This window comes from Camellia sinensis, chromosome 11 (genome assembly GCF_055761805.1).
Source record: "Camellia sinensis isolate YWXY chromosome 11, ASM5576180v1, whole genome shotgun sequence".
Taxonomy (NCBI): Eukaryota; Viridiplantae; Streptophyta; class Magnoliopsida; order Ericales; family Theaceae; genus Camellia; species Camellia sinensis.
Window position 1 is genome coordinate 75,321,029 of NC_138971.1, and position 10,061 is coordinate 75,331,089.

Genomic DNA, 10,061 nt, shown 5'->3' on the forward strand with positions numbered 1-10,061 from the left:
TACCTTTTGTGTCTCTGTGCATGGAAACACTTCAAATAGTTTCTTGATTCCTAATACCCAGGCCTTAGCCTTTAGCGGATCAATTCTCTCATGGGACAAGGGCGACTTTATCTTTTTGAATTCTTTAGTGAGAGCAATGGTTCGGTCATCTATTTGATGATCTTGTTTCGATGGTACAAGCATCGGAGATGGGGGTGGTGGTTACTGTTGCTGCCATTGCTCTTTTTGTCTCAGGCTCTCAGCCATATCATACATCATTCTTTCCATCCGATCAGGACGATTAGAGGTAGACTCCTCCAATTCATTCCCTCTTGTTCTCACCATTATCTATATAAAACCTATATTATAACAAATACATTGTATGCATACTTTCACATATACACATTTTCAAAAGTTATCTCATATTGACATTCAAATGCAAATGAATGCAATTCTTAAGCCTTTTCAAGACACCTTATTGTTCAATGGACTAATGAGTGGCGTATAACTCGTGCTCTAGTGTCTGCTTTTCCTTTTCCCTTTAAGGTCACCAATTTTGTGGGGCTCAAAGGTGGTCTTTCAATCCCCTCTAGAGAAAAAGATGCTGGCATTGGATAGGAGAGGGACAGGCTAGTTGCTGCTGCATTTCAAAAGAAAGAAGTGCAAGGGCAATGCTAGCATAAAGGATGTAAAACACAAAGGGAATCATAAAGAGCTCAAGAGGATTACTAGCAGTTGTAGTGGTGGTAGCTGGAGAACTGTAAAGAGTGTGATGTTCAGCAGTTCTACTTTTCCTTACAGCCACTTTTTGTACTACCTCAGCAGTAGTAGCCTCCTCGCTTGAGATTCTCTATTGCCTCTTTTTCTCTTACCTCTGGAACACAATGAGCTCCTTGGCCTGTTCCTTTTCTACTGCCTTGGCCACTCCTTCATGCGTAAAATCCATAATAAGTTCGACAATAGGTGAGATGGGCTTCTTCCTCGTTTGTAGGAGACTCTTCTTTCTCTTCTTCATCTTCCTCTAAAGGAACCCCAGGTAACACTTTTATAGGATCAAGCTTGAAAGCGGCCTTTCTTTTCTTTAATTCCTGCTGTTTTCCTTTCAGAGTGACAAGGACCTGTGCTCGCTGATGTAAGACCTTCTGCAAAGCCCCTATAGCAGTAAAATGAGCAATAAGGTTAAGAAAAGTGTAAAAGAAGGTAAGAAAGTCAAAAAAAGAGGTAAAGCATGTACCTTTCTTGGTGGCAGCCCTAGTAATTCTAAGTGAAATAGCTGAAACAGTAGGGGTGGAAGCAATGGGTACGCCAACCCCCTTAGTTTTGGCTTGCCCACCATGGATTGGCACACCCAGCCCGTTTAGTAAGTCTAGGGTGGGAGTGGTAAGCTACACCTCCATGTTCGCTGTTCACCAGTCTTGAAATCTTTGCATGACCCCACCATGGCTAGTGAAGGACACGAATTCGAAGCTAGAAAAGTCCTTTACAAACTTGACCATTGCTTCATTTAGCCTGGTTTTTGGCACCTTCAAAAATCTGGCATCAAGTTCAGAATTAGAAAGGCTGCTGAGAGGGACTGGGATCCCCTGGGTAAGCCCAAACTGCCTTGCAAGTTAGGCAGGGCAATAAGCCTCAGCGATGCACTTATAGGCCCTAGGGTTTATAGTGACAATGAAGAGCTCCTTAGGAATTAAGATAGAGGTTCACATTTCCTTATGAATAGGCCTGGAATACGTCACATCAACCAAAAAGGCCCTTAACCATGTCGGCCTCACGTCAGCATCGAAGGGGCAAAAAAATGAAGGTCAAATAAAGGCTGGCAAGTGATGAGAGTAAGAAAAGTAAAAAGCAAAACTAGAAAGATACAAAGAGAATCTGGCATAATTCTCTCTGTAGGTGGCGGGCTCTTACACCAAAAATTTTAAGCAGCGAGAATGGAAGTCACTAAAGTAAGCAGAACCCAAATAGGGCCTCCTTGATTGGGTTCTAGAGACCTTTCACAAAACTGGGAACAAACCCTATATACATGGCCTAGAACATAGGAAGCCAAGGCTATACTCTTCTTTGAAGCCAGAGCCTTGACAAGATGAATAAATTCAGACATTATTTTTAGGATGAAGTATCAAAAAGAAATTTACAAAGCCAATAAAGAATAAAAAGAAAAGAATTCTCAGTTGGTCACTGGACCTTCCTTATTATTCTCAACTTCTATGAACTCACTGTAAGAAGGATTCAAAGCAAGGGTAGAGAAGGAAACCGCAAGGTCTGGGTAATCAGGACCAAAGGGGTCACCAATGGGTGAGAGTCTTAGAAGATGGCACATATCAAAAATGGTGGGGGCCATCATACCACACCGAAATTGAAAGAAATTGAAAGCAGAATTCCAAAAACAAAGAGCAGCTGGGATAAGGAAGGGATCCTTAGGAATTATGAACTTGGAAAGTTGAAGGGAATCAAGGATATAAAGGTCCTCTAAATCTTGTTCTCTAGCCTCGATGATTCAATCATACCATTCCTCACATTCCGTCTTCAATATGGACCAGCAGTGATAAGGTCGAGTGGCCCTCCAACCCCCAGTTGAATTTTCCTTCGTAAAGAAGGTAGTGATCCTCCAAATGTGGGTGCAAAGCGGAAACTACAGCAGGAGCCTCAGTAAAGATAGGGCCAAGGATATATTCACCTTTTGCGTGATAGCGCAGGATGACGTACCTTCCATCGATTGCACTGTGGCCTTCATTATATTTGGCTATTTCTTTGTTTATCCAACTTCTTAAGGCCATCGAGGGACAAAGATGTTCGATAACTAGTAGGTTTGTAAAGGAAGAGGTAGTCATTGGTGAGAGTAGAAGAAAGGATTGAAGAAGTAATAGGAAGGGTAGGAAGAACAAGAGCTAAAGTAAGCACAGAGGGAAGTAAGAGTGAAGTAAGAGTTAGAAATTGACAAGTGAATATGTAAGAGCACAAGAATTAGGGCTTTATACCTTCTTGTCTAATTTGACCATTTAACCTAACGGGTCAAGTAGTTCTAAGCTATTTAAGCTTCATTTGACCCATGTGGAGTTAGGGCCCATATTTTAATTTTAAAGGTCTTGAAAGCACATTTTTGGGTTTTCTACTAAGAAAATTTCCTTCAAAAGAATATTTTACTTCCTTTTGAGGAAGGAAAGTGTGCTTCAAAGTGCTTGACTTGGCTTTAAATGAATGGGTCACTTTGAAGCTAGTATTTGCTAATACGTTAATCAGTTTTTGCATATTAGCAAGTACAAACCATGAAATTTGAAAAGATAAACCCATATTTTAATTTCAGAGGTTTTGAAAGCACATTTTGGGGCTTTCTACCAAGAAATTTTTTTTCAAAGGAAATATTTTACTACCTTTTGAGGAAGGAAAGTGTGCTTCGAAGTGCTTGACTTGGCTTCAAAATCAATGGGTTACTTTGAAGCCAGTATTTGCTAATATGTTAATCACTTTTGAGATCAAAGGCTTGCATATTAGCGAATACAAACCATGAAATTGGAAAAAATGAACCCATATTTTAATTTCAGAGGTTTTGAAAGCACATTTTTGGACTTTCTACAAAGAAAATTTCCTTCGAAGGAATATTTTACTACCTTTTAAGGAAAGAAAGTGTGCTTCGAAGTGTTTGACTTGGCTTCAAAATGAATGAGTTACTTTGAAGCCAGTATTTGCTAATATGTTAATGAGTTTTAAGATCAAAGGCTTGCATATTAGCAAATACAAACCATGAAATTGGAAAAGATAAACCCATTTTTTAATTTCAAAGGTTTTGAAAACACATTTTTGGATTTTCTAAAAAGGAAATTTCCTTCGAGGGAATATTTTACTACCTTTTGGGGAAAGGGATTGTGCTTCAAAACAGTTGACTATGCTTTAGGATAAATGGGTTACTTCAAAACTAGTAACTGCTAGTATAAGAACGAGTTTGAGGTCATACATATTAACAAATACAAACCATGTAATTGGAAGCAAGAAACCCATAATTTATTGAATAAATAAATGATTACATTGAGGGGCCTATTTGGTTACATTTGCAACTTCGTAAAAATAAGGAATGGAAAAGGTTATGAGGTCATGGAACTTAGTCCAGCAAAACTCAATGAATACATGTTCTCTCTCTAACCTTTCCTCTATCCTATCTAATTGGGGCTTCTCTAGCTGGTGTTCCCTTATTTGGTGAAAAAGCTGTTGGGCCTTCATCTCAAATTATGTTTGCTTCAGTGCTTGCTCCACCTCATCCATCCTATCCATCCCATCCATATCAGCATCCTCTCTGTATGCTAAATCATGGTTCTTGAAGTCTTCATATTGTTCAAAGAGATTCTCTGCTTCGTATTGGGTTTGAATACGAGTGGTAAAGATTTCTTCCAACGATTCACCAGTGGCCAATGCATTTTTATAGCAATTAAGAAGGAGAGGGAGTTGGTCCAGGAAGGTATGAAGTTATATTTGGGCCACTAGATTGAGGGTATGGCTTCGAGAGACTATATTACTATGAGGGATGTCATCTCAAAGCACTTCAAAGGATAGGTGGGAGAAGGCAGTAAGTAGAGTTTGGGCTTTGTACTCCTGGTAGGCAGTGGGAAAAGCTGGGGCTTGATAGGGGGCAAAATGCCGATCCTCAAAGAGGGTGAGCTTCAATTCCTCAATCCGGTTAGGATTATAAGGAATGAGAGGTGCAATTGGGTCCACTCCAAAGGAAGGAGGAAATTGGGGCTCATTCACACACTCTAACCAGTCAAAAGAGCCGAGTTTTGCCTTCTTGGCCAAGTGTGAGGGTCTCAGTCCTAGAGCTTCGATTAAGTGGGGAGTCTTCCGCACTATTTTGCTTGGCAAGGTGGAGGTATACCTTGCCGATAGTAAATTGTCTTCAAGGCAGCGAAGACAGTCAAATGGTACATAGGATTATAACACTAAGCTACGAGAAGAAGGAAGAACCAAAGTAGGGTCATCAAATTCAACAAATCTATGGTGAATATAGACTTTGAAGTCTATAGACTTTGAAGTCTATATGAGCAACTTTTTGTTCTAAAGGTGTATATTCTGCAAAAACCTCCATAACTTGTATAAATGGAGAATGATAGGTATGGCTAATAAATGCATAAGAGTTCTTTCGAGATCGACCATCATTGTGCAAAACCTCTTCACATGCTTGATCACTGAATGAACATGTTTGATTAGCAATCAAGGATGAATCAGTCTCTTCGTTTGCATAGATAGTGGAAGTAAGGTTCAAGCACAAGGGGAAGTTTAGTGTTTTAAACATTGCTTGAAGGCGATTATACTTCCAGAACAATTAATTACCATGCACACCCGAGAACGTAGGTAGTAGGGCATCAATCCACTAATATTACCAAGTATTGGTTATATTAGTGTGGGGGGTAATGTTGGCCATATATTTTGTATCAGTGAGTCACAGCTTGACACGTGGTCCATCAAGGGTAACTTGAGGAATTAGTAAAGGTCTCCAATCATTAGAGGACATGTGGCAAATCATATCAATGGCAATGGATCTACGAAGTACTAGAACAATCAAAAAGAGCAAGGTGTCGTGGCTAAACATTTCTTGAAGATTTAAATCCAAATTCAAGAGGGAAGCTCAACTGCAAGAAATCGCGTAGTGAAGGCAAAATGCTTGGAGCCATGTCCCATGATCATGGAAGTTACTTCAACAATTATCATCTACTTCGACAGTTATTAGGCACTTCGACGGTTACTACCAAGGCCTATAAATAGAGAAGAAAGCTGATAGTAGAGGACCCAGAACCAGATTCAAAAATCAGTTTACTTACTTTATATTTTTCCAATACTTTACTTTCAAGTTCTTTACTTTTCCGTACTGCATTTCAGTTTCTTAGGAGTAATTCTAAGTTAGTCTGTTCATGGCTATAAATTCCTTCGTAGCTGTGGAAATGTGAAGGTACTATTGTAAACATTTGTTTACTTAATGAAATTCGATTCTAACACTGTTCTCTCCTTCTTTTACTTTTGATTAGTACTTCTGAATTTTCTCCTAAAACAAGCCACCAATAAAAGTCCTCTTCATTGGGGCTAAGAGAATTTTGAAGCAATTGTCAGATTAATTGGTTGACATTTATTATTTTTGTAAGAGTTATTGATCGTTGCTAGCACACTGTAATTACATTTCTAGCCATCAAAAGCCAAAAAAGCCAACAGTTTTGTATAAAAAAATAAAATAGACGGTGAGAAAATAAACCATTAATTCAAAATTGTTTCAAATGCGTGGTTTCCGTTATTCGATCGACTTATTTTTTGCAAGAATAATATATTTGACAAATCCTAAAATTTAAACAGTTCAGATTATCGAAATAGGGCCCAAAAGAGAACCTATTGGGCCGAACTGGACTATCCTATCCGAATATGGACTGGAGACAGTCCAATCTCATACTTTAATTCATATTTTTCAAATTTTATGGTGTATATTTAAATTTGACATGGTGTAAATCACAATATAAAGAAATCTAAAACACTCATTTCAAATTTTGCATATTTTTTGAAATTTTTTCTTTTTTGGTCTTCAATTTAAGAACCCTAATAATATATTTTTTTTTTAGAAATATAAGGACAATAATAATTTATGTATTAATTTATGTCCTCCAAAACACACGGTGACAAAATTCTATAACTTTTTTAACTCATTTAAAATTTTGAAAATTCTATAACTTTTTTATCTAAGACACTATGTGGCATCTCCTATATTAGCACCTTTTTTTTAAATTTTTTTTTGGATCACATCACCTCTCTACTTTGTTTGCACATCTTTTCATAAAAATTCAAAAAAATATACTTTTTTAGGGGCCATTTGGGAAAATACAAAAAAAAAAAAAAAAACCAAAAGCCAACTTTTAACCGATTTTGGGTCACGTCACATTTTACATAAAAAAACCAAAAAAAACTAAAAAGACAGCTTTTAACCATCTTCTCAAAACACCTCTTAGATCATTCCAAATACCCTTAAATCTTTGTTTTTTTTTTAATTTTTATTTTTTAAATCATTTCCTCAAGATTTGTAAAACAATATTCATAATGAATACAAAATTCTATAAAATAAAATAAAATAAAAAAATGATGCCATTTCACTTACCTAAGACAAGTCAGTGAAATTTCAGTTAGTTAGTGAATTTCGATGACCAAGTCTGATTTAGTGAAATTTTGGCTAATCAATGAAATTTTAATGACCAAATCAGTGAAGTCATTGAAATTTCACTGACCTAGCCTAGTTCAATGAAATTTTAGTTGATTAGTGAAATTTCGATGACCAAGTCAATCAAAGTCAATGAAACTTCGATGAGAAAACTTGTTTAAGTAAGTGAAATTTTAAAAGTTCGATAACCAAGTCAGTAAAATTTCACTGACCTTTCACTAACCTAGGTTGGTGAATTTCAATTGGTCAGTGAAATTTCAATGACCAATTTAGTGAAATTTTATGAATATAATTTTTTTTTTATTTATACAATTTCATATTACTCATGTATTTTGTTTGAAAGATCTTATCAATAGAATTCTAAAAATATAAATTTTATATTATTAAATTTTAAAGTTTAAAAATCACTTAAACAATATAAAAGATAGGACAAACAACTTAAACTACTAAAATAATAATACTGAGAGATCTTAACTAAAAATGGAAATTATTTCTTGGAACTCTCCTTCTACCAGATAAGCTCCCCTTCATAACTCATCTCTCTATACCTCTCCACACTCTTTTTATGGGTTTTAATTTGGACCTATACTGATGATCCAAATTGTCTATCTCATAGTCCCCACAATGAAGGTCATCCATGAAAATCGGACAATTATAAATATGGAAACAAATCACATTTTGTTTTGTAAAATAGATATTTAAATTTTATATTATATTTGCCATTCATTTTACGAAACAAAATGTAATTTTTTTTATTTTGTATTTATAATTTTCTAATAAAGTTAATTTTTTTGCATGGATGACCTTTATTATTGGGCCTACGAGACAGACAGTTCGGATCATTGATACGGGTTCGGATTGAAACCTATACGAAAAAGTACAGAGAGATATAGAGAGATACGGTATGAAAGAGATCTTATCCCTACCCAAAAAACTATATGGAAGATGTATTACTCCTTTTCTTTTTTCTTTTTTTCCTCTTATATATGTAGATAACATAAATAAATAGATAAAAGTTGTGTGAGAAAACGAAATCATTAATTGTTGAACTTAGGCAAGGTAGGCCCAGCACAAGCACTGACCAATAAACCCTACACAGTGATGGGCAGTATTAGTAGATACCATCACCTTGGCTTGGGTCCAAATAATATTTGTTCGACAGCCAAGAGAAAATAAATCAAAAAAAAGAATCGAAATTTGTCAAGAATCAATAATCAAATGTGAAGATTTTTTCATGACAAATAATATCAATTTAAATATAGGGTTTAAATTCTAGAGTAATGTTACATACCTACACTTCTAATCTATAAATCTATTTACAATGATGTGGTAAGAGGGAAGGGCCTATATTATTAGATGTATAACAAATTAAAAATTGGCATGCATAATATCACATTATTATAGATACACTTGTGAGACTTGTTTGTGGATCTTAAATATTTTCTTAAATTCTAAGTTATTTTGTAGGTTAATACACTTTTAGTGCAGTTAATGGCTGCTGAGCAATGGAAAAGTTTGGTATCCTAGAATTAAGGGTCTAGATTTTACTAAGAATGAGTATGTGTAGTGGAAATTAAATTGATGAAGTGTGGCATTTACTAGTGAAATGAATTTGAACCATTAATTATTGTTTCTGGACAAATTTTGGGTAGCTAATTATGGATTTGTAGTATTGTTGCCAAGCAATTGTCCAGTTAAACCCCCCCCCCCCCAAAAAAAAAAAGGGCTAGAAAATACATTGAATGATTGAAATTAATTTTATACGTTAGTCAGTGTTTCAATACTCTCTAATGTTTTAAAAATCAGGTTGGTAAGAGAACCAGAAAAGGGATCAGGTAAGGAGACCACTAGTTCAACTGTTGAGCCAAATTGGAATCAAACCATAACGCCATAATTATTTTATAAATATATTGAAATTTATTTAATAATAACATAAGAATTAGGATACATTGATTTATTTTTTTAAAAAAAAATTAAAGATAAATTTACAATTTCATAAATATATTATTATATATAAAATACATCAATTATATTAATGATTGCAAGAAAATGTAATATAGATATATATTTATCAAATATAAACAAAAGTTGAATATGGTATGGTAGTTAGTAGTTATTTGTCATGCTACTTCCATTGGGTTCTATGCTCAATTCTCCTAAGCAACATAGTTTCGCAAATTTGCTTGCCATTTAACAAAATGGGAGCCCAACCGATTTAGTTGAACCGTACCCGGACTAAACTTTTAGTCTGGTCGATGGTTCAACCAGCCTGTCCAGTCCGATTTCAAAATATTGTTACTCGCACTAACATTTTTGATCGGAGAAACAGTACTTTTGGCGACTAACTTTTTAGCTACCAAATGATTTAGTACGGTAGTTATATGTTCAACAACCAAAAGTTTAGACCAAATATTTGTTTTTAATCATGTAGTCACTGTAGTTATATGTTCAAACGGCCAAAAGTTTAGTCATCAAATACTTGTTTTGTCAATTAATTTGATTAACGATTTTTTTTAGTCATGAATTACATTTCACGACCACATGTATTCACTACAACAAAACTAACTATTTACGGCTTCAACTTTATGGCATATATCAAATGCATGTCGTAATTAGTATACTCTACGACATTTTTTTTTTTTTGGAAGTTGTTAATGGTTTTTCAATAACGACATACATACCATGTAAGTTGTTAATTCATATATTTGTAGCATACAAAAATATATCGCAAAAAATGTATATTTTTGAGACTTAAAAAATATGTCGTAAAATATTTACACTTAAGAAGATACACATTTCATGTTGTAAAATATTGTAACTTTACACGGCATGCATTAACATGTAGTGAAAACTTCTACAAAAAAAAAAAAAAAAAAAAAAGTTCAATACGATTTTTTTTTAA